Source organism: Primulina huaijiensis, chromosome 18, assembly GCF_012295235.1.
Source record: "Primulina huaijiensis isolate GDHJ02 chromosome 18, ASM1229523v2, whole genome shotgun sequence".
Taxonomy (NCBI): Eukaryota; Viridiplantae; Streptophyta; class Magnoliopsida; order Lamiales; family Gesneriaceae; genus Primulina; species Primulina huaijiensis.
The window spans coordinates 12541072-12566962 of NC_133323.1; the positions used below are offsets into that span (position 1 = coordinate 12541072).

Consider the following 25891-nt stretch of genomic DNA (forward strand, 5'->3'; position numbering starts at 1 on the left):
ATCTAATTATCCTTTAGTTCCACTTTCAGATCTGTTTTGTTCTATCATTCTTCGTCGTTCGTGAATCTGTGATACACGAAATTTTGTGTCTTATTTATTTTTCTTTGAATTTTCGAAATTCTTAGAGTAAAAAAAAAAAAGAATACCAAAAATCCGAAAATTCACTATTAATTCTTTTTCGTATTTTGTTCCATTCCTTTTTGTGAGTCATATAACAAGTGTCTCACACAGTCAAAAAAAAATATTTACCTTCAAATTGCTTATCTACGCAGTCTAAGTGAGTCGATCACAATTGTTCACAAGTTGAACTTGATTGTTTGATATTCAAATACAAAGCTTGAATGCACTTTCAAGAGAAACATCAAATTCGAGTGGAAATATTTGAGTGTGAGTGTTAGTTCTTTGGAGTGACTAGTGAGTATTTGTTGTGAGCAAAATAAAATACGAGGGGAGAGACGAGTGATTTTCTTTGGAGTGACCGTGAGAATTTTGGGTGAGGCATATTTTGTTTTCTACTAACGTTTTCTTGCAGGTACAAATCTGAAATTTAAATGGAGAGGGAGGTAGGAGACAGTTCTAACCAAGGGTTCTCTAAGGTCCAAATGGAGGCATTGTTTGGGCATTTCTCTAGGATGATGAGGGTGGAGTTGGAGCCGTTACACGAGAGGATGAGTAGACTTGAAGTTAGTACTAGTAGAGCTAAATCTAAGCCTAAGGATTTGGGTAGAGGAGAAGAAGATGAAGAGTATGATTTAGGAGGAGAAGAAGAGAGCCAAAGTGAGAATTGGGGTAGGAATGGAAGAGGTAGAGGATTTGGTAGAGGAAGGAGAGAAGCCACACGAGGTAGATACAATGACGGGAATAGGGAGGATGGAAATATGGGTAGTATTAAGATGAAGATTCTTTCGTTCCATGGGAAATCTGACCCGGAGGCATACTTAGAATGGGAAAAGAGGGTAGAGTTTGTGTTTGAATGTCACCACTACTCCGAACAAAAGAAGGTTAGGTTGGCGGTGGTCGAATTTCTAGACTATGCTCTTGATACGATCCCGCCCACGAGATCTTTGATTTGTCCCGATCTTTGAAACAAGTAATTGATAGGTGTGATAATCGCCTCTAGATCACGCGGCCTAGCAACAACTAATCAACGAAAGAAACAATCGCGTTCAAGAGAACCTCCAAAGAACCCGTCCTTGGCAACCCTCGTGAAAATCGATAGACGAACGAACAAAAGAATCCACCTTTGAAAGTTAGATTTTGAAAACACCGAAGTGTATAAAAGCTCTCGCTTTCGTTTGAGAGAAAATCTCACAATTTGATATCAAATCAATAATGAACAAAAGTTCAATTGTTTACATGGTATTCTAGCTTAAATATCGATAACTAAAACCTAGATATAGAAAATTGCATATTTAAAGATAACAATATCTAGTTGCAAAAATAATTAAAACTCTAAAATAAGAAATTAAAATATTTCTCGAAATTGCTCGCGCTCGGGCGGTAGGATTTGACCGCTCGAGCACCGAGAGTTCTGTACTATTCGCGCTCGGGCGGTAGAATGTGACCGCTCGGGCGCTAGGCGCTTCCCGCAACGCGCTCAGACGCAAGCTTCCAATTCATCCTCTACTTGATTGTTATGCAACCCGAACCCCTCGAGCCTTGTTTCCAAGCTTTCATTGGTTGGATGAAGGACAACATTCAACATCGTAAAGCGTCCTCTCGGGATTGGTTCTTGGAACGCATAGTGGCTGGCTAGATTCATATCAGCTCTCATTTGGTGGGATCAATTAGTGACCACTAGGAGGAGGTATAATGAGAGACCCATTGAATATTGGGATGAGATGAAGAGGGTCATGAGGAAGAGGTTTGTGCCCAACCACTACTATAGGGAGATGTTTAAGAGGCTACAAACTTTGAGGCAAGGGGTGAAGAGTGTTGAGGACTACTATAAGGATATGGAAGTAGTCATGATTAGGGCCAATATTGAGAAAGATAATGAGGCGACCATGGCACGTTTTCTTTGTGGTTTGAACAGGGAAATCCAAGATCAAGTTGAGCTTCGGCACTACTTGGATCTAGACGAGATGGTGCAAATGACCATAAAAGTGGAGCAACAACTCAAAAGGCGTGGAGTTGGCCGCACCAATCCAACTGGGGGTTCATCATCTTAATGGCGATCAAATGTGGTGAAACGTGAGGAGAACAAGGCGGTGACCAAGCCCAAATTTGAGACCAAACAAGAGGCGCCAAAACAAGGAGTGCAAGGTAAATCTGAAACTCCTTCTAATCGATCTAGAGATGTTAAATGCTTTATGTGTCAAGGGTTAGGTCATATTTCTAGTGAATGTTCTAATAAAAGGGTAATGATTCTAAATGACTATGGTGAGTATGAGTCTCATAGTGATGGTGATGAAGATGAGATGCCGGCGTTAGAGGATCCTGATGAGGGATATGAGGCGGTTGTAGGTGAAGCACTAGTGACTAGGCGTATCATGAGTGCCCAAGTCAAGGAGGAGGAGACTAAACAAAGGGAGAACTTGTTCCATACTAGGTGTTTTGTAAACCAAAAAGTTTGCAATCTAATCATAGATGGGGGGAGTTGTACTAATGTGGCTAGTGTTGAAATGGTGGAGAAATTGGGGTTACCTACATTAAAGCACCCTCAACCATATAGGCTTCAATGGTTGAATGATTGTGCGGAAGTGAAGGTTAACAAACAAGTGCTAGTGCCTTTTTCTATTGGAAAATATGTGGATGAGGTCTTGTGTGATGTGGTACCGATGCATGCTTGTCATATCTTGTTGGGTAGACCGTGGCAATATGATAGGCGAGTGACACATGATGGGTACAAGAATAGGTATTCATTTGTATTGAAGAAGGAATCCATTGTATTACTTCCTTTGTCCCCAAAGCAAGTGTTGGAGGACCATTTGAAAAAAAAGAAGAGAGATGAGGCCGAAAAAAAGAGTGAACTAAAAAGTGAGATGGCCTTTGAAAATAAAAATGAAATGGCTGAAAAAAAGAGTGATCAAAAGAGTGAGACAGCCTTACAAAAGAAAAATGAGAGGAAAGAAATTGAGAGGAAAGAGGCCAAAAAGAAATCATATATGGCCCAAAAAGGTGAGTTGAAACAATTGATGCACACACATGAACCACTTGTGTTGATTGTTTATAAGGAGATCCTCCTTAACACAAGTGATATAGCCGGGTCCCTTCCGAGCATTGTTGTTTCACTTTTGCAGGAATTTGAAGATGTATTTCCGGAGGAGTTACCTCAAGGCTTACCACCATTGAGGGGAATCGAGCACCAAATCGATTTCGTGCCTGGGAGTGCATTGCCAAATCGTCCCGCCTATAGGAGCAATCCGGAGGAGACTAAGGAGCTTCAACGGCAGGTAAGTGAGTTGTTAGATAAGGGTTTTGTGCGTGAGTCCATGTCCCCTTGTGCTGTGCCTGTTTTATTAGTTCCTAAGAAAGATGGCTCATGGCGAATGTGTGTGGACTGTAGAGCAATCAATAACATAACCATTAAGTATAGGCATCCCATACCTAGACTAGATGATATGTTAGATGAATTGCATGGTGCTTGTATCTTTAGCAAAATTGATTTGAAGAGTGGCTATCATCAAATTAGGATGAGGGAAGGTGATGAGTGGAAAACTGCTTTTAAAACCAAGTATGGGTTGTATGAGTGGATGGTCATGCCTTTTGGCTTAACTAATGCTCCTAGCACCTTTATGAGGTTAATGAATCATGTCTTGCGTGCACATATAGGAAAATTTGTTGTTGTCTACTTTGATGATATCCTAGTGTATAGCAAGAATCTACAAGAGCATGTACACCACTTGAGACTTGTGCTAATCTCACTACGGGCTGAAAGTTTATATGCTAACCTTAAGAAATGTGATTTTTGTACAAACAAACTTGTCTTTCTTGGCTTTGTTGTAAGTTCACAGGGGATACAAGTTGATGAAGACAAGGTAAGTGCTATTCGGGATTGGCCAACGCCTACTACTGTTGGCCAAGTTCGAAGTTTTCATGGTCTTGCAAGCTTTTATAGGAGGTTTGTAAAAGATTTCAGCACCTTGGCCGCGCCGATGACGGCAGTAATAAAAAAGAACGTCCCATTCCATTGGGGCGAGGAGCAAGAGAAGTCTTTTAATACTATTAAGCAAAAATTAATTAATGCTCCTTTACTTGTTTTGCCTGACTTTGCTAATACGTTTGAAATTGAATGTGATGCTTCAGGTATAGGTATTGGCGGAGTTTTGATGCAAGGAGGGCGGCCAGTGGCATACTTTAGTGAGAAGCTCAATGGAGCCGCCTTGAACTATCCCACGTATGACAAGGAGTTATACGCGCTTGTGAGGACTCTAGAGACGTGGCAGCACTACTTGAGGCCTAAGGAATTTGTGATTCATTCGGATCATGAGTCCCTAAAACACCTCAAGGGGCAACATAAGTTGAACAAGCGGCATGCAAAGTGGGTGGCATTCATTGAAACGTTCCCATACATCATCAAGTACAAACAAGGTAAAGAAAACATAGTGGCCGACGCACTATCCCGGAGGTACGTACTAATCTCTACCTTGGAATCAAAAATTTTGGGATTTGAGCATGTGAAAGAGTTGTATGTGCTGGATGAGGATTTTAAGAGTGTGTTTGAAACTTGTATGCATGGACCACACGAAAAATTCTATTTGCATAATGGTTTCTTGTTTAGAGAATATAGGTTGTGCATCCCTAAATCATCCATTCGTGAATTACTTGTTAGGGAGGCACATGGGGGTGGTTTGATGGGACACTTTGGTGTGGCAAAAACCTTGAATGCTTTGCATGAACATTTTTATTGGCCACATATGAAGCGTGATGTTGAGCGAGTTTGTGATAAGTGCATAACTTGTAGGCAAGCTAAGTCTAGGACACAACCACATGGATTGTATACACCACTTCCTGTTCCTAATGAACCTTGGATTGACATTTATATGGACTTTGTTTTGGGGTTGCCTAGGACTAAGAAGGGGAGGGATTCGATATTTGTTGTTGTTGATAGATTTTCTAAGATGGCACATTTTATTGCTTGTCACAAAACTGATGATGCCTCTCACATTGCGGATTTGTTCTTTAGAGAAGTCGTTAGGTTGCATGGCATGCTTAGGACTATTGTTTCTGACCGTGATGTTAAGTTTTTGAGTTACTTTTGGAAAACGTTGTGGGCTAAACTTGGCACAAAATTGTTGTTTTCCACTACATGTCATCCTCAAACGAATGGACAGACTGAAGTTGTTAATAGAACTTTAGGGACACTTTTGCGTGCTATTCTTAAGAAGAACTTAAAGAATTGGGAAGACTGTTTACCATTTGTTGAGTTTGCTTATAATCGTTGTGTGCATTCTACTACAAATTATTCGCAATTTGAAATTGTATATGGTTTTAATCCTTTGATTCCGTTTGATTTGATGTCTTTACTTGTGAGTGAAAGGTTGAACATGGACGGCAAAAAGAAGGCTGAATTTGTTAGGGGGTTGCATGAAAAGGTCAAGGCCAACATTGAGAAGAGAAATGAGCAATATGCCAAGCAAGCCAACAAAGGGAAGAAGAAGGTGATCTTTGAGAAAGGTGATTGGGTGTGACTCCACTTGCGGAAGGAAAGGATCCCCGAGAAGCGTCGTTCAAAGCTACTACCAAGGGGCGATGGACCATTTCAAATTCCAGAAAGGATCAATGACAACGCCTACAAACTCGATCTACCAGGTGAGTACAATGTGAGTTCCACCTTCAATGTTAGTGATTTGTCATTGTTTGATGTAGGTGATGAACAACATTTGAGGACAAATCCTTTTCAAGAAGGGGAGGATGATGCAAACACGGGTGAGTGAGCGCCAAGGAAAGCATGGGATCCTTTGGAGTTTCCGGAGGGACCGATCACGAGAGGACGGCTGAAGAATTTTAAGGAGGCACTACAGGGAGTCATGAGCAATCAATGAGGGCTTACATGCAAGGAGAAAAGTGCCGAATGGTTCGTGATGCATGGGAGTGAGTTCGGGAACCAAAAGAACGTTATTCAAGCAGTCCAGAGCCTACACGAACCCAAGCACGGACCTGTACACGGGATCCGTGTAGATTACAATCGAGAATGAAGAAATCCAGAGTGTACACGGACCCGAGCACGGACCTGTACACGGGGTCCGTGTACCTCACAGTGCCTCCACGGACCTAGCCTCGGACGTCTACACGGGGTCCGTGGACTTTGCGGTTTTGCGAGATTTTATTCCTTCTTTAGAGTTATATTTTTTTGGGAGACTAGATATTGTTATCTTTTTTATATTAAAACATGATATGGACGATTGTTTTCTTTGTGATTATATGTTGCTAAACTTTTCATAGTTTAGAGGTGAAAATCACGCACACACTTGATTCAAAAGATCGGGACACAACACGAATCCCTTTTAACGTTATTGAATTGAGGGCGCGGTTCTAGAATAATCGTGTTTGCTTTTCTTACGTACGTGGCTTCATATCACTTTCTATATTTTAATTTATGAAATGCGGCTTCACAAGTGAGGAAAGGATCTTAGCCATCGGTGACCGGCTCAATGAGCACCTTTGGGCGGTGCTTTCTCGATCCGATTTCTCACTTAAAGAAAGATAACCAAAGTTCTTCTTAAATAAGCAATTATAATACTTTGAATTATAACGCTAAAGTAGACAAGCCCTACAAACTGAAACTTAAGGTATATTTCAGAGTGAACCAAGGAGAATAATTCTTTTATTCGGAATTCGGGATGCTGGATGCTTAGCTAACTTGCAGGTCGTGCTACAATCTGACGGTAAAAGAGACCCTGTGTAATGCCCGGTTACTCGTACAAATGATTAGTAATACGTTTATGTCATTATAGATAGTTATTTAGCTCATTATGTTTTACATATTGATTGAGGTATCAATATTGAGATTGAAAATGACTTTTATATTGTTCATGGTGTATTGAGAATGACAATATGTCTAAATAGTTATAGTAAGATGTGTAAGTAGAAGTAGTGTTATGAAGTTGATAGCAAATGAGTTGAAATTGTGGTAGTTTTTACGAGTTTTAGCATAATGATTTGAATATTGATCCAAATTGAGTGACGCCATAACCATTAGAAAGCTAAGATATAATTAAAAAACTTTCATGTTTTGGGTTTTGTCCAAATCATTGTGGAAGACAAGCCAAAAGTGCCCCGAAATGTGTCGTGTATACCATCATTCCGTCACTGACACATGTTAGGAGAATGAGCATAAATTTTTACTCAGACCTCCAAATGACCTGAAATTAATTGGAGATTCAAGCAAAGACATAGGGCTACAACTTTCATGTTTACCACTTTTCCAGATTATGAACGAAAGAGCCGTTTCTGGAGCAATCTTTGAGGTGACTGTGCGCAGAGCGACGCCGAAGCGGTAATAAATGACCGCCCGAGCGCCGCCCAGTATACAAGAAGATAAGTTTCGAATTTTCTAAGCATTCCAACCATTCCACAGCTTCTTCTTCAGCATAAGCTCGAGAGAAAACATAAGAATCTTACTCCAAATGCTTTCTTCTTCCTCTTTTTCATCATTTTGAAGTTGAAAATTAGTTCTCTATCACAAGAACTTCATAAGGGTGTTAGTTTTCTTCTCTTTTAGTTGGTCTACTTGTAGAGGAGTGATTTTCACCTAGTATGTAAATAGTTATGAGTTTATTGATGTATTTGACAGTATAAGAACGAGAATCATCGTCTCAAACAAGTATTCGTACGCTTGGACTGTAAGTTAGCATGTTTTTGAAGTAATACATGAGTAATATTATGATTTCAAATACTTCCCATTGATTATTGCTATATGTACATTGTTAGTATCTTATTGATGCAATATAGCACCATATTCCATTGTTATGTATTAAATATGTAAGAAACTCATGAATATTGATGATGGGTGCTATGTTATGAACATGAACATGAACATGAAAAGAAAAGGATTGATTTTTACATGATATAGAGCTTGTTGACATCATGGGTGGTTTTAAGTCCACCAAACCTATTGGCCAATATATGTTCATGGGGCGTGGGGTTGCCAAAGGTTGCTCCCTGACTTCCAACACAGTAGTAGCTATATAATAAAGCAAGCACGGTAGTACAGGTCAACTAATGAGGCTCAAGTACAAAAATGAACATGAATATATGCTATGATATGCATGTTTTAAAGATTTAGTGTTGTCACGACTTGATACGTATGTTCCTTCGATGCATATTGATACATACAAGTGCCAACTTATTGAGTTTTATAAACTCACATAGCTCATGTATTAAAGGTTCAGGTAATGAGGATATATAGGATGCCGGTTCACCAATGGATGCTTGTGACGTGCCTTACCTCGACAAGAACCGGGACTTCTTATTGTATAGCTTCCGCATATGTATTGTACAAAAATATGTCAGGGTTTGAAATAAGTTTTACAATGTTTATGTCAAGGTGTATGATGATACAGAATATGTTTGTATGTAAGAATACGATTATATATATGTGTTGATGTTGATGCTTGAGTTGAGTTTTTGGTTTTTACAAGAATGTAGGGACATCATGCCAAAATTTTTATAAACCGTCAAAGTGATGCCCCTTGTTTGATTTGCTTCATACTACAGTTATATCAGTCAAATCCTATTTTGATTATGGTAATTATGCTAAGTATAGAGTAAGGGTGTGACATTTTAAATGGTATCAGAGCCCACGGTTCTTCGACAGGGAAGGCACTGCACTTCATCCACATGGAGAACTCGGCAAGTAAGTATCTTTGTATACCATAGTTTATGCTAAGTTATGTCTCTATGTGATCTATATGTCGGTTAAGATAAGCGACGATGCCACCTAAACGTAAGGTACATGAAGGAGAGTCATCTAAGGGCAAAGCCCCAGCGATCGAAGGTGAGGGCAGTGCACCACGACCTATTGATGATTTTGCTCAGCTGCTCCAACAACAAGCGAAAGTCCATGGGGAGCAGATACAGCAATTACTGGAGATGCAACGGACTACACATGAGCAGGCACATGCACAAGCCATGATCCCCAGACAAGGGCCTGTTCAAACTGATGTGTATGATCGTTTTCGACGTCTGAATCCTCCTGAGTTCATGGGAAGCACCGATCCAGCAGTAGCAGAAGAGGGGATTAAGTCATTGGAGTCCATCTACTCCTACTTTTATATAGAAGATGTTGACAAAGTAACTTATGTCGTCTTTTTATTAACAAAACTTGCAAGAATATGGTGGGAGAGTGCATGGGTTGCATTACCGATTGGACCATTGACATGGGAAATTTTAAAAACCGTATTTTACAACAAGTATTTCAGTAAAGATGTAGGAGCCAAGAAAGCCAGCGATTTCCTTAACCTGAAGCAAGGAACCAAGTCAATGACAGAATACATACAACAATTCGAAGCTGGAGTCCAATATGTACCATATATTGCACAAGATGACACAAGTAAGGGCGAACACTTCATGCGGGGACTTCGCTCTGAAATTAAAAGAGATGTACGGATGTCGAAAGTTGCTACATGCGGGGAGATAGTAGAAAGAGCACTTATGGCAGAACAAGATGAACATATGACAGTGACAGGGACAGGCAACAACGAAGGCAGCAGTACTTTCAGAAGAGCCAAGGAACAGGACAAGGCACAAAGACTGATAGCAGGGGTACTAGACCAGAGGAACCCCGTGGCAAGGGTCCCCCTCCACATAAAAAAAGGACAGACCACCTTGTCCTAAATGTGGCAAACTTCATGGCAGGGAATGTATGCAAGGTTCCAATGTTTGTTATCGTTGCAATAAGCCAGGGCATCTCTCCAGGAATTGTCCAGGGACTTCTGAAAAAGTACAGGGACGCCTTTTCTCCATGACTAAAGAGGAAGTGAATGCGGATACATCGATGATCACTTGTATGTTCTTATTTCTAGTATTACTGCTATTGTTGTACTAGATTCAAGAGCCACGCATTCTTTCATTTCGGAATCGTTTGTAAGGATACTGGGCATTACAGCAAGTACAATAGAAACACAACTCGCCATAGCTTTACCTTCTGGACAAGAATTACAAACAAATTAGATTGTGCGAGGGTGTCCATTATATGTCCAAGGATATCAGATGTATGCTGACTTGATAGTTTTGAGGATGACTGATTTTGATGTGATATTGGGAATAGATTTGCTTTCGAAGTACAGAGTTACTATTGACTGTGGCTTAAAGATGATCAAGTTTGCGCCAGTAGGAGCTGAACCATTCACAGTAGCAAGTGCAGGTATATACTTACCTCTTCAGATAATCTCTTGTATGAAGGCTTGTAAATTTCTACAGAAGGGGTGTCAAGGAAATTTAGCATCTATTTTAGTTATTGATCCACCGATAAGTGAATTAAAAGATACAGATGTTGTTTGTGAATTTCCAGAGGTATTTCTTGATGATGTAACAGGCTTACCCCCAGACAGAGAGATCGAATTTGTAATTGATGTTGTGGCAGGAACTCATTCGATCTCAAAAGCTCCTTATCGATCTCAAAAGAATTGAAAGAACAGTTACAGGAGTTACTTGATAAACTCCTTATGTCACTCCGAGTCCAAGACCACCACAACCCTCTTTTCAACCTCCCACTAGATTCGAGAGCAGTGGTAGTAGCAGCGGGAGAAAAGACCAGTTGAAAGCGAAAGGCAAACAGTTCGAGAGAAAGGGGAGCAGCTCGACGAGCTCTAGTGGATCACGACAGAGAGTTCCTGGCCAGAGTACAGAGTATACAGGTGTGTATTGCAGTTCTTGTGGAGGCAGACATGCCACTGAGCAGTGTCAGGGCGTGATGGGTCGTTGCAATATCTGCAGACAGCAGGGACAGTTTGCCAGGGTTTGTCCACAGAAAGGGATACAACAAGCTCAGAGTGTAGGAGCATCTGGTTCCGTAAATCAGCCTGAGAGGCAAGCTTCATCTATTAATTCCTAGACAGCAGGCTCGAGTATGTGCACTGACAGAAGAGCAGGCCCAAGATGCACCAGATGACGTGATCGCAGGTAACTGTTTCCTTTGCGGTTATCCTGCTTATGTATTGATAGATACGGGTGCATCTCATACATTTATATCAGAACGTTTTGCATTGATACATGCATTGCCTGTCGAGTCATTATCTGCAGTAGTGTCGGTTACTTCTCCGTTGGGAAGTGGTCTTATATCCGTAACTTCAGTTAGACAGTGTATGCTTCAGTTTGAGGGTCACGAGATTGAGTTAGATTGCATTGTACTTGGTTTATCTGATTTTGATTGTATTGTCGGTATCGATATGTTAACCAAGTACAGAGCCACTGTAGATTGTTTCCAGAAGATTGTCAGGTTCAGACCAGAAATGGCTGACGAATGGAAATTCTTCGGAAAGGGTTCCAGATCTCGGATTCCCTTAGTATCTGTTTTGACGATGACACGGTTGTTACAGAGAAAATCAGAAGGGTTCCTTGTCTATTCAGTAGATCTACTGAAATCGAGCCCGTCATTGGCAGATCTACCAGTGGTACGTGAGTTTGCCGATGTATTCCCCGATGAAATTCCAGGGTTACCGCCAGCTCGAGAGATAGATTTTAGCATTGATCTCATTCCAGGTACTGTTCCTATATCCCGAGCTCCGTACAGAATGGACCTATTGAACTGAAAGAACTGAAAACTCAACTAGAAGATCTTCTAACCAAGGGATATATCAGACCGAGTGTATCTCCTTGGGGCGCTCCAGTGCTATTTGTGCGAAAGAAAGACGGTTCAATAAGATTGTGTATTAATTACCGGCAACTAAACAAGGCGACGGTAAAGAACAAATACCCATTGCCTCGTATCGACGATTTATTTGATCAGTTGCAGGGATCCCCTGTCTATTCCAAGATCGATCTGCGATTTGGATATCACCAACTCTGAGTCAGAGATGCCGACATACCAAAGACAGCATTCCGAACTAGGTATGGACATTATGAGTTTATTGTCATGCCTTTTGGTTTAACTAATGCTCCAGCGGTGTTTATGGGACTGATGAATCGTGTTTTTCAGAAATATCTGGATGAGTTTGTAATTGTTTTTATCGATGATATTTTGGTATATTACAAGAGTATGGTTGAGCATGCCGAACAATTAAGAATTGTGTTGCAGACGCTGAGAAATGAGAAATTATATGCTAAACTGTCCAAATGCGAGTTTTGGTTGAGACAGGTTGTCATTCAGGGAGCAACCTTTGGCAACCCCACGCCCCATGAACATATATTGGCGAATAGGTTTGGAAGACTTAAAACCCCTTATGATGTCAACAAGCTCTATATCATGTAAAAATCAATCCTTTTCTTTTCATGTTCATGTTCATGTTCATAACATAGCACCCATCATCAATATTCATGAGTTTCTTACATATTTAATACATAAAAATGGAATATGGTGCTATATTTTCATCAATAAGATACTAACAATGTACATATAGCAATAATCAATGGGAAGTATTTTAAATCATAATATTACTCATGTATTACTTCAAGAACATGCCAACTTACAGTCCAAGCTTAAGAACACTGGTTTGAGACGGTGTTTCTCGCTCCTATACTGTCAAATATACCAATAATTTAGTCACTATTGTATAAACTAGATGAAAATCATTCCTCTACATGTAGAACAACTAAAAGAGAAGAAAACTTACACCTCTATGATGTTCTTGCGATGGAGAACTAAGATCTATCTTCAAAATGATGAAGGAAAGGAAGAAGGGAGCTTTGGGAGGAAGTTTTCTTTATTTATTTCTTGTTTTGCTGAAGAAGAGATGAAGGAAGCTGATGAAAATGTTCAGAACTTCGAAACTTATCATCTTATATATATAAGGCGGCGCTCGGGCAGTCATTTTCTACCGCCCGGACGCGGAATGTTCGGTCCGGATACTAAATTTTTTATGCACTCGCGCTCGAGCAGTCATTTTCTACCGCTCGGGCGCCACATGTTCGGTAAAATTTGTGAGCTTGTAATGTACCAGCGCTCGGGCGGTAAAATCTTACCGCTCGGGCGCCACCTGTTCTGACTCTGCGCACTGTTTCATCAAAGATCGCTCCAGAAACGTCTCTTCCGTTCATAATCTGGAAAAGTGATAAATAAGAAAGGTGTAGCTCTATGTCTTGGCTTGAATCTCCAACTAGTTTCAGGTCATTTGGAGGTCTGAGTAAAAAGTTATGCCTATTCTCCTCACATATGTCAGTAAAGGAATGACGGTACACAGGACACAATTTAGGGCACTTTTGGCTTGTCTTCCACATTGATTTGGACAAAACCCTAAATATGAAAGTTGTAGCATTATATTGTAGCTTTCTAATGGTTATGGCCTCATTCAATTTGGATAAGTATTCAAATCATTATGCTAAAACCCGTACAAACTACCATATTTTCATCTAATTTCCTACCAACTTCATAACACTACTTCTACCTACACATCTTACTATAACTATTTAGACATATTTTCATTCTCAATACACCATGAACAATATAAAATTCATGTTCAATCCCAATATTGATACCTTAATCAATATGTAAAACATAATGAGCTAAATAACAATCTATAATGACATAAACATATTATTATCATTTGTACGAGTAACCCGGCATTACAATTCTCCCCTCCTTCAAAGAATTTCGTCCTCGAAATTTGACGTACCATATAGTTAAGGATACCTCTGATGGATCTCGTCTTTTCGCTCCCAAGTTGCTTCTTCAATTGCATGATTGTGCCATAATAGTTTTACCAAGGGTATTTCCTTGCCTCGTAGCACTTTTGATTTCCTATCGGGGATTTGGACCGGTCGTTCTTCATACGAGAGATTTGATGCAAGCTCCAATGGTGCGTAATGAAGAACGCGAGAAGGATTGGCCAAATACTTTCGTAGCAAGGAAACGTGAAAAACATTATGAACGTTTGATAAACTCGGTGGTAATGCACCTCGGTAGGCTATGTCTCCTATTCTTTCCAAGATTTCAAATGGACCGATATATCTTGGACTCAATTTTCCTTTCCTGCCAAAACGTAAAATGCCCTTCAATGGTGATATCTTTACAAATACATGGTCACCAACCTGAAATTCCAATCGGCGACGTCGCACATCAGCATAACTTTTCTGCCAACTCTGGGCAGTGTGCATTCTATCTCTAATCTTGGTTACCAATTCGGCTGTCTGTTGCACCAATTCACGGCCTAATAACTTTCGTTCTCCTACTTCATCCCAATGTACTGGAGAGTGACATTTTCTACCATATAATGCACTATATGGTGTCATTCCAATGCTTGATTGATAACTATTGTTATATGTAAACTCAACCAACGGTAGTATACTGTCCCAACTACCTGGAAAGTCAATAGTACAGGCCCTCAACATATCTTCTAAGATCTGATTCACTCGTTCTGATTGTCCATCAGTTTGAGGGTGGAATGCTGTACTAAATGCTACTCGAGTTCCCATAGCATGATGTAAACTTTTCCAAAATGCAAATGTAAATTTTGGATCTCTATCAGATACAATGGACACTGGGATGCCATGAGGCCTCACTATCTCCTTGATGTATTTTTCAGCATATTGATTCATCGTGTATGTGGTCTTCACCGGAAGAAAGTGAGCTGATTTCGTAAGTTGATCCACAATAACCCATATAGCATTGAATCCTTTTTGTGTTCTTGGCAAACCAAGGATGAAATCCATTGTGATATGTTCCCATTTCCACTCAGGAATGGGTAGCGGTTTCAGGAGCCCTGCTGGTCTTTGATGTTCAATCTTGACCTGTTGACAAGTTAGACATTGTGCAACAAATTGAGCAATGTCTTTTTTCATACCTGGCCACCAAAATAATGGTTTCAAATCCTTGTACCTTTTCGTGCCTCCTGGATGGATCGAATAGGGAGTGGCATGAGCATCAATAAGAATGTCGGTTCTGATCGTTCCTTGTTTTGGCACACATAGTCTCCTTTGATATGTCCATATTCCTTCTCCATTCAATTCAAAGTTTGAATGTCCTTTATCTTCATCTCGCTGTCTCAATTGCTGTAATTCATTATCTGCACTTTGTTCGACCTTAATCATATCTGCAAGTGTTGGTCGAACCATGAGGGATGATAACTAGATTACAGTGCCCTTTGCCATAATATCAATCTTCAAATTCTTTAAATCCCATAAGATTTGTTCTTGTACTTGCATTGCAGCAATAGAACTGGACTTTCGACTTAACGCATCTGCAACAACATTGGCTTTTCCTGGATGATAATTAATAACACAATCATAATCTTTCACCAATTCCAACCAACGTCGTTGTCTCATATTCAGTTCTTTTTGCGTGAATAAATATTTCAAACTCTTGTGGTCCGTGTAAATTTCACACCGCTCACCATAAAGATAATGGCGCCATATTTTCAACGCAAATACAACTGCTGCCAGTTCTAAGTCATGTGTGGGATAGTTCTTTTCATATTCTTTCAATTGTCTTGAGGCATAGGCAATCACCTTCCCATGCTGCATTATAACTGCTCCTAAACCTTGCTTCAAAGCATCACTGTATACCACAAAACTTCCTGGTCGTTCTGGAATAGCAAGGACTGGTGTTGATGTCAGTTTTGCCTTTAACTCTTGGAAAATATGATCACATGCTTCGTTCCACACAAATTTCACATTCTTTCCTGTCAAAGCAGTCAAAGGCAATGCTATCTTGGAAAATCCCGCCATAAACCGACGGTAATAACTAGCTAACCCAAGAAACTACGTACCTCAGTAACAGTAGTTGGTCGTAGCCAGTTATTAACACTTTAATCTTGCTTGGATCCACTGATAGGCCTTCTTTTAAAATGATATGACCCAAGAATGCTACTTGTTCAAGCCTAAATTCGCGTTTCTTCCATTTCGCATACAAATTTTGATCTTTCAAAGTTTGCAAAACTAATTTCAGATGTTCTCGATGTTCCTCTACAGTTCGTGAGTAGATGAGAATATCATCTATAAATACAATCACGAACTTGTCTAGAAATGGCTTGAAAATTTTGTTCATTAAATCCATGAAAGTAGCTGGTGCATTCGTTAGTCCAAATGGCATTACAAGAAATTCATAATGCCCGTACCTGGTTCGGAAGGCAGTCTTTGAGATATCATCTGATTTCACTTTTAGTTGATGATAGCCTGATCGTAAATAAATCTTCAAAAAAATGGCAGATCCTTGTAATTGATCAAACAAATCATCAATTCTGGGGAGTGGATACTTATTTTTGATTGTCACTTTGTTCAACTCCCGATAATCAATACATAGACGGAGGGTACCGTCTTTTTTCTTCACAAATAAAACAGGTGCACCCCACGGTGAAAAGCTCGGTCTAATAAACCCTTTATCAAGCAACTTCTGTAACTGTTCTTTCAAATCTTTCATTTCTGTAGGAGCTAATCGATAAGGAGCTTTTGAGATCGGAAGAGTTCCTGCCACAACATCAATTACAAATTCGATCTCTCTATCTGGGGGTAAGCCTGTTACATCATCAAGAAATACCTCTGGAAATTCACAAACAACATCTGTATCTTTTAACTCACAAATAGGTGGATCAATAGTTAGCACAGATGCTAAATATCCTTGACATCCCTTCTGTAGTAATTTACAAGCTTTCATACAAGAGATTATCTGAAGAGGTAAGGATATACCCGCACTTGCTACTGTGAATGGTTCAGCTCCTACTGGCGCAAACTTGATCATCTTTATGCCACAGTCAATCGTAACTCTGTACTTCGAGAGCCAATCCATTCCCAATATCACATCAAAATCAGTCATCCTCAGAACTAACAAGTCAACATACATCTGATATCCTTGGACATATAATGGACACCCTCGCACAATCTGATCTGTCTGTAATTCTTGTCCAGAAGGTAAAGCTATGGCGAGTTGTGTTTTTGTTGTACTTGCTGTAATGCCCAGACTCCCTACAAACGATTACGAAATAAAAGAATGCGTGGCTCCCGAATCTAGTAAACAATAGCAGTAATACCAGAAATCAAGAACATACCAGTTGTCATCGATGTATCCGCATTCACTTCCTCTTTAGTCATGGAGAAAAGGCGTCCCTGTACTTTCTCAGAACTCCCTGGACAATTCCTGGTGACATGCCCTGGCCTTTTGCAACGATAACAAACATTGGAACCTAGCATACATTCCCCGCCATGAAGTTTGCCACATTTAGGACAAGGTGGTCTGTCCTGTTCTTTACGTGGAGGGGGACCCTTGCCACAGGGTTCCTCTGGTCTAGTACCCCTGCTATCAGTCTTTTTGCCTTGTTCCGTTCCTTGACTCTTTTGAAAGTACTGCTGCCTTCGTTGTTGTCTATCTCTATCAATGTCTTGCTCATCCTGTTCTGCCATAAGTGCTATTTCCACTATCTATCCATATGTAACAACCTTCGACATCCGTACATCTCTTTTAATTTAAGAGCGAAGTCCCCGCATGAAGTGTTCGCCCTTACTTGTGTCATCCTGTGCAATATATGGTACATATTGAACTCCAGCTTCAAATTGTTGTATGTATTCGGTCATTGACATGGTTCCTTGCTTCAAATTCAGGAAGTCACTGGCTTTCTTGGCTCTTACATCTTTACTGAAATACTTGTTGTAAAATACGGTTTTGAAAGTTTCCCATGTCAATGGTCCAACCGGTAATGCAACCTTTGCACTCTCCCACCATATTCTTGCATGTTTTGTTAATAAAAAGACGGCACAAGTTACTTTGTCAACATCTTCCATATGAAGTAGGAGAATATGGACTCCAATGACTTAATCCACTCTTCTGCTACTGCTGGATCGGTGCTTCCAATGAATTCAGGAGGATTCAGACGACGAAAACGATCATACACATCAGTTTGAACAGGCCCTTGTCTGGGGATCACGGCTTGTGCATGTGCCTGCTCATGTGTAGTCCATTGCATCCCCAGTAATTGTTGTATCTGCTCCCCATGGACTTTCGCTTGTTGTTGGAGCAGCTGAGCAAAATCATCTATAGGTCGTGGTGCACTGCCCTCACCTTCGACCGCTGGGGCTTTGCCCTTAGATGACTCTCCTTCATGTACCTTACGTTTAGGTGGCATCGTCGCTTATCTTAAACTACATATAGATCACATAGACACATAACTTAGCATAAACTATGGGATACAAAGATACTTACTTGCCGAGTTCTCCATGTGGATGAAGTGCAGTGTCTTCCCTGTCGAAGACCGTGGGCTCTGATACCATTTAAAATGTCACACCCTTACTCTATATTTAGCATAATTACCATAATCAAAATAGGGTTTGACTCATATAACTGTAGTATGAAGCAAATCAAACAAAGGACATCACTTTGGCGGTTTATAAAAATTTTGGCATGATTTCCCTACATTCTTGTAAAAAAAAAAAACACAACTCAAGCATTAACATCAACACATATATATAATCGTATTCTTACATACAAACATATTCTGTATCATCACACACCTAGACATAAACTTTGTAAAACTTGTTTCAAACCCTGACATATTTTCGTACAATACATATGCGGAAGCTATACAAAAAGAAGTCCCGGTTCTTGTCGAGGTAAGGCACGTCACAAGCATCCATTGGCGCACTGGCATCCTATATATCCTCATTACCTGAACCTGTAATACATGAGCTACGTGAGTTTATAAAACTCAATAAGTTGGCCCTTATACGTATCAATATGCGTCGAAGGAACATACATATCAAGTCGTGACAACAATGAATCTTGAAACCATGTCATATCATAGCATATATTCATGTTCATTTTTGTACTTGTGCCTCATTAATTGACCTGTACTACTTTGCTTGCTTTATTATTTAGCTACTACTGTGTTGGACGTCAGGGAGCAACCTTTGGCAACCCCACACATCATGAACATATATTGGCGNAACAACCTTCGACATCCGTACATCTCTTTTAATTTAAGAGCGAAGTCCCCGCATGAAGTGTTCGCCCTTACTTGTGTCATCCTGTGCAATATATGGTACATATTGAACTCCAGCTTCAAATTGTTGTATGTATTCGGTCATTGACATGGTTCCTTGCTTCAAATTCAGGAAGTCACTGGCTTTCTTGGCTCTTACATCTTTACTGAAATACTTGTTGTAAAATACGGTTTTGAAAGTTTCCCATGTCAATGGTCCAACCGGTAATGCAACCTTTGCACTCTCCCACCATATTCTTGCATGTTTTGTTAATAAAAAGACGGCACAAGTTACTTTGTCAACATCTTCCATATGAAGTAGGAGAATATGGACTCCAATGACTTAATCCACTCTTCTGCTACTGCTGGATCGGTGCTTCCAATGAATTCAGGAGGATTCAGACGACGAAAACGATCATACACATCAGTTTGAACAGGCCCTTGTCTGGGGATCACGGCTTGTGCATGTGCCTGCTCATGTGTAGTCCATTGCATCCCCAGTAATTGTTGTATCTGCTCCCCATGGACTTTCGCTTGTTGTTGGAGCAGCTGAGCAAAATCATCTATAGGTCGTGGTGCACTGCCCTCACCTTCGACCGCTGGGGCTTTGCCCTTAGATGACTCTCCTTCATGTACCTTACGTTTAGGTGGCATCGTCGCTTATCTTAAACTACATATAGATCACATAGACACATAACTTAGCATAAACTATGGGATACAAAGATACTTACTTGCCGAGTTCTCCATGTGGATGAAGTGCAGTGTCTTCCCTGTCGAAGACCGTGGGCTCTGATACCATTTAAAATGTCACACCCTTACTCTATATTTAGCATAATTACCATAATCAAAATAGGGTTTGACTCATATAACTGTAGTATGAAGCAAATCAAACAAAGGACATCACTTTGGCGGTTTATAAAAATTTTGGCATGATTTCCCTACATTCTTGTAAANAACCCCACGCCCCATGAACATATATTGGCCAATAGCTTTGGTGGACTTAAAACCACCCATGATGTCAACAAGCTCTATATCATGTAAAAATCAATCATTTTCTTTTCATGTTCATGTTCATGTTCATAACATAGCACCCATCATCAATATTCATGAGTTTCTTACATATTTAATACATAAAAATGGAATATGGTGCTATATTTTCATCAATAAGATACTAACAATGTACATATAGCAATAATCAATGGGGAGTATTTGAAATCATAATATTACTCATGTATTACTTCAAGAACATGCCAACTTACAGTCCAAGCTTAAGAACACTGGTTTGAGACGGTGTTTCTCGCTCCTATACTGTCAAATATACCAATAATTCAGTCACTATTGTATAAACTAGATGAAAATCATTCCTCTACATGTAGAACAACTAAAAGAGAAGAAAACTTACACCTCTATGATGTTCTTGTGATGGAGAACTAAGATCTATCTTCAAAATGATGAAGGAAAGGAAAAAGGGAGCTTTGGGAGGAAGTTTTCTTGATTTCTTTCGTGTTTTGCTGATGAAGATATGAAGGAAGCTGATGGAAATGTTCAGAACTTCGAAACTTATCATCTTATATATATAAGGCGGCGCTTGGGCGGTCATTTTCTACCGCTCGGGTGCCACATGTTCGGTAAAATTTGTGAGCTTGTAATGTACCCGCGCTCGGGCAGTAAAATCTTACCGCTCGGGCGCCACCTGTTCTGACTCTGCGCACTGTTTCATCAAAGATTGCTTCAGAAATGTCTCTTTCGTTCATAATCTGGAAAAGTGATAAATAAGAAAGTTGTAACTCTATGTCTTGGCTTGAATCTCCAACTAGTTTCAGGTCATTTGGAGGACTGAGTAAAAAGTTATGGACATTCTCCTAACATGTGTCAGTAAAGGAATGACGGTATACACGACACACTTTGGGGCACTTTTGGCCTGTCTTCCACAATGATTTGGACAAAACCCAAAGTATGAAAGTTGTAGCATTATATCGTAGCTTTCTAATGGTTATAGCCTTATTCAATTTGGATCAGTATTCAATCATTATGCTAAAACCCGTACAAATTACCATATTTTCATCTCATTTCCTACCAACTTCATAACACTACTTCTACCTACACATCTTACTATAAGAATTTAGACATATTTTCATTCTCAATACAACATGAACAATATAAAAGTCATGTTCAATCCCAATATTGATACCTCAATCAATATGTAAAACATAATGAGCTAAATAACTATCTATAATGACATAAACTTATTATTATAATTTGTACGAGTAACCGGGCATTACAGTTATAAATCTCTGTGGCTTTGGAAGCAAGCTCTTCAAAAGTGATGGGTTGAGGATGATGTAAACTTAGATTCTCCCAACGGTTGATCGGAGAATAACAAGATCTCTTATTGAAATAGTTAGCTAATTCCTTCAAACCCGTCAAAGTCCCATATCCCCTTCTCTGCCTTTATCCCCTTACCAGCTTGCTAACTCACTTCCCTGTAAGACCTCTACATGAGACTATCCTGGGATGAGAAGAAGATTCATATTCAAGTTATCCCAATAGAAAAGACCGCGCTACCCTTTAAAACATACTTTTTGCCATTCCCGTGATTATTTATCATAAATATCAGGAAACATAGTCCATTTCCTTCTAGTTGGTGGTATCTTCTCGTCAGTCAAGATAAGATAGTCTTTATTCACCTCTGCTGATGTAGATTTATCTTCTTTATCTAATAGCGTTCTGTCTTCAGTAATACATGACACTATATCACTAGTGGATTGAGTTTGCATCCTATTATCAGTAATCTTCTTAGCATCAAAAGGGTATTTTATCTCTTTGTATCTCTCGGCAATTCCTTTTTCAATAATAGAGAATTTCTTATTGAGAGTTCTATTTTCAATATGTAGTTGTATTACATAATTCCTTAGTGATTTGATAATCTCTTTTCCAACGTGATCTAGGAAAGATAAGTCTTTGATATCATTGGATCAGTATCAACCCAAGAATCTCTGTGATATACTAGTATCCTCTTAGTTCCAAGCTTAATCCCAAGCTTGACAATAGTGTCTTCCTTGATGATGTTAAGAGTGTGCCAATCAATCCGGAAGTTGGCTTTCATCGGTACCAGTTCTGTACGAGATGGGTCTGCGTACTGTAACTCAAACCATTCAGGATGGACCTTGTTTTTAGCTGGTCCCTTGTACTTGAGTACATTGGTGCTATCAAATGCGGTGTACAAATATGCTTTAGGAGCTAAAAAGTATCCTTTAAGCACTCTATCCTCTAACTTAAACTTTCCTAATATAGTTGAAGAGATTTCTTCTTCTGGTAGAGGACTACCAAGAACTACTGAGTCTGTGTCCGTGTAGTAGCTGTCTTCTCTTGAGATATAAGGGTACATATAGATCCCAGCTGAGGCAGTGATAGCAACAGCAAGCTAGACAGCAGAGTTCTTCGGTGGATTCCAAAACCCTGGACCAGTCTCGGTATTGCTATGGTAGGCAACGATGTAGTTGTTCTCGCTAAGCAAATCACCGAATATCAACTCACTATTCCTGATCAAATGTTTGTATTTATTTGAATCGCAGAACTCAGTTATCGTGCTTTTTGGGTTAATGCCAAATCTTCCGTATAGCGAATTCATAAGGATCTTGTACACATAGGACATAGCTTCATTACCTTATTTCTTTGCTTCTTGTCTGCTCTCGTAGAGTGAGCTAACAAAGTCCCTGAATGGGCTTTCCATCTTCTCACAGAGGTAGCCTGAGATTGGAAGCACTTTGTAGCCTAATTCTCTTGCATACTTTAACTCCTCGCTATAGTATACTTGATACGATCCCGCCCACGAAATCTTTGATTTGTCCCGATCTTTGAAACAAGTAATTGATAGGTGTGATAATCGCCTCTAGATCACGCGGTCTAGCAACAACTAATCAACGAAAGAACAATCGCGTACAAGAGAACCTCCAAAGAACCCGTCCTTGGCAACCCTCGTGATATTTGATTGACAAACGCCACAAAAGATAAATCTTTTGATAAGTTTGATTTGATACGACGCAAAAGTTATAACGAAACTTAAGCTTGTTTTTGAGAGAATTCTCAAAAAAAAGTTTTATAAACTCAATAATAATCTGAATTAATGTTTTACAATCCCAAAATTCGTCCATATATTGACTACAAATCAAAAAGATACTCAAAATCAAGTTACCAAGATAATTAAAACTCTAAATAAAGAAACAAATAATTTCCCGAATATGACTCGCGCTCGGGCGGTATAATTTGACCGCTCGAGCGCCGAAGGCTCTGGACTATTCGCGCTCGGGCGGTAGAATGTGACCGCTCGGGCGCCGAGTGTTCTGGAAATTCTCTCCTTGGACAGTAAGTGTGGCGCTCGGGCGGTAATGTCTGGCCGCTCGGGCGCCGAAGCTGCTGGGCTCCTCTTCATTTATCACTTGAATAATGTTCCTTTGGCTCCCAAACTTATTCCCATGCATCATGAACCCTTCAGCACTTTGCACCTTGCTTGTAAGTCCTTCTTCCTTGCTCATAAGCCCATGTAACGCCTCTTTAAAATTCTTCAGTCGTCCCCTCGTGATTGGTCCCNTCGGGCGGTATAATTTGACCGCTCGAGCGCCGAAGGCTCTGGACTATTCGCGCTCGGGCTGTAGAATGTGACCGCTCGGGCGCCTAGTGTTCTGGAAATTCTCTCCTTGGACAGTAAGTGTGGCGCTCGGGCGGTAATGTCTGGCCGCTCGGGCGCCGAAGCTGCTGGGCTGCTCTTCATTTATCACTTGAATAATGTTCCTTTAGCTCCCAAACTTATTCCCATGCATCATGAACCCTTCAGCACTTTGCACCTTGCTTGTAAGTCCTTCTTCCTTGCTCATAAGCCCATGTAACGCCTCTTTAAAATTCTTCAGTCGTCCCCTCGTGATTGGTCCCGCTGATAACTCTAAGGGATCCCATGCTTTCCTTGGGACGTGCACATCCGTGTTCGCATCATCCTCCCCTTCTTGAAAAGGATTTGTCCTCAAATCCAGCTCGTCACCTACATCAAACAACGACAAGTCACTAACACTGAAAGTAGAACTCACGTGATACTCACCTGGTAGATCGAGTTTGTAGGTATTGTCATTGATCCTTTCAAGTACTTGGAATGGTCCATCACCCCTAGGTCATAGTTTAGAACGTCTCTTCTCGGGGAACCTTTCCTTCCTCAAGTGTAGCCACACCCAATCACCTTTCTCAAATATCACCTTCTTCTTTCCCTTGTTGGCTTGCTTTGTGTATCGTTCATTCTTCTTTTCAATATTAGCTTTGACCTTCTCATGCAAACTCCTAACAAATTCCGCCTTCTTTTTCCCATCCATGTTTAACCTTTCACTCACAGGTAAAGACATCAAATCTAACGGAGTCAAAGGGTTAAAACCATAAACAATTTCAAATGGCGAATAGTTCGTAGTAAAATGCACGCAACGATTATAAGCAAACTCAACAAATGGCAAACAATTTTCCCAATTCTTCAAGTTCTTTTTAAGAATAGCACGCAAAAGTGTTCCTAATGTCCTATTGACAACTTCAGTTTGCCCATCCGTTTGAGGATGACAAGTAGTAGAAAACAACAATTTTGTGCCAAGTTTAGCCCATAAAGTCTTCCAAAAGTAACTCAAGAATTTAACATCACGGTCAGAAACAATAGTCCTAGGCATGCCATGCAACCTAACGACTTCTCTAAAGAACAAATCCGCAATGTGAGACGCATCATCAGTTTTGTGACAAGCAATGAAATGTGCCATCTTAGAGAATCTATCAACAACAACAAATATTGAATCCCTCCCCTTCTTAGTCCTAGGCAACCCCAAAACAAAGTCCATAGAAATGTTAACCCAAGGCTCACTAGGAACAGGAAGTGGTGTATACAATCCATGTGGTTGTGTTCTAGACTTAGCTTGTCTACAAGTTATACACTTATCACAAACACGCTCAACATCATGCTTCATGTGTGGCCAATAGAAATGTTCATGCAATGCACTTAAAGTTTTTGCCACACCAAAGTGTCCCATCAAACCACCCCCATGTGCCTCCCTAACAAGTAATTCACGAGTGGCTGATCGAGGGATGCACAACCTATCTTCTCTAAATAAGAAACCATTATGCAAATAGAATTTGTCATGTGGACCATGCATACAAGTTTCAAACATATTCTTAAAATCGTCATCTAGCACATACAACTCCTTGACATGCTCAAACCCCAATATTTTAGACTCCAAGGTAGAGAAAAGTAAGTACCTTCGTGATAGTGCGTCGGCCACTATATTTTCCTTACCTTGTTTGTACTTTATTATGTAGGGGAATGTCTCTATGAATGCCACCCACTTGGCATGCCGCTTGTTCAGCTTTTGTTGCCCCTTCAGGTGCTTTAGAGACTCATGATCCGTATGAATCACAAACTCCTTAGGCCTCAAGTAGTGCTGACACGTCTCTAGAGTCCTCACAAGTGCGTAGAACTCCTTATCATACTTGGGATAGTTCAGGGCGACTCCATTGAGTTTCTCGCTAAAGTACGCCACGGGCCGTCCCCCTTGCATCAAAACTCCGCCGATACCTACGCCTGAAGCATCACATTAAATTTCAAACGTATTAGCAAAGTCAGGCAAAACAAGTAAAGGAGCATTAATTAATTTTTTCTTAATAGTATTAAAAGACTTCTCTTGCTCCTCGCCCCAATGGAATGGAACGTTCTTCTTGATCACCGCTGTCATAAGTGCTGCCAATGTGCTAAAATCCTTTACAAACCTCCTATAGAAGCTTGCAAGTCCATGAAAACTTCGGACTTGACCAACAGTAGTAGGCGATGGCCAATCTCGAATAGCACTTACCTTGTCCTCATCCACTTGTAT

The 25891-nt window shown here is 40.2% G+C and overlaps 1 pseudogene; it reads right to left on the minus strand.

The window, feature by feature from the left end:
• Positions 1–21948: 21948 nt before the first annotated feature.
• Positions 21949–25891, minus strand: part of LOC140963937 (DNA polymerase-like) — an 18159-nt pseudogene continuing 14216 nt past the window's right edge.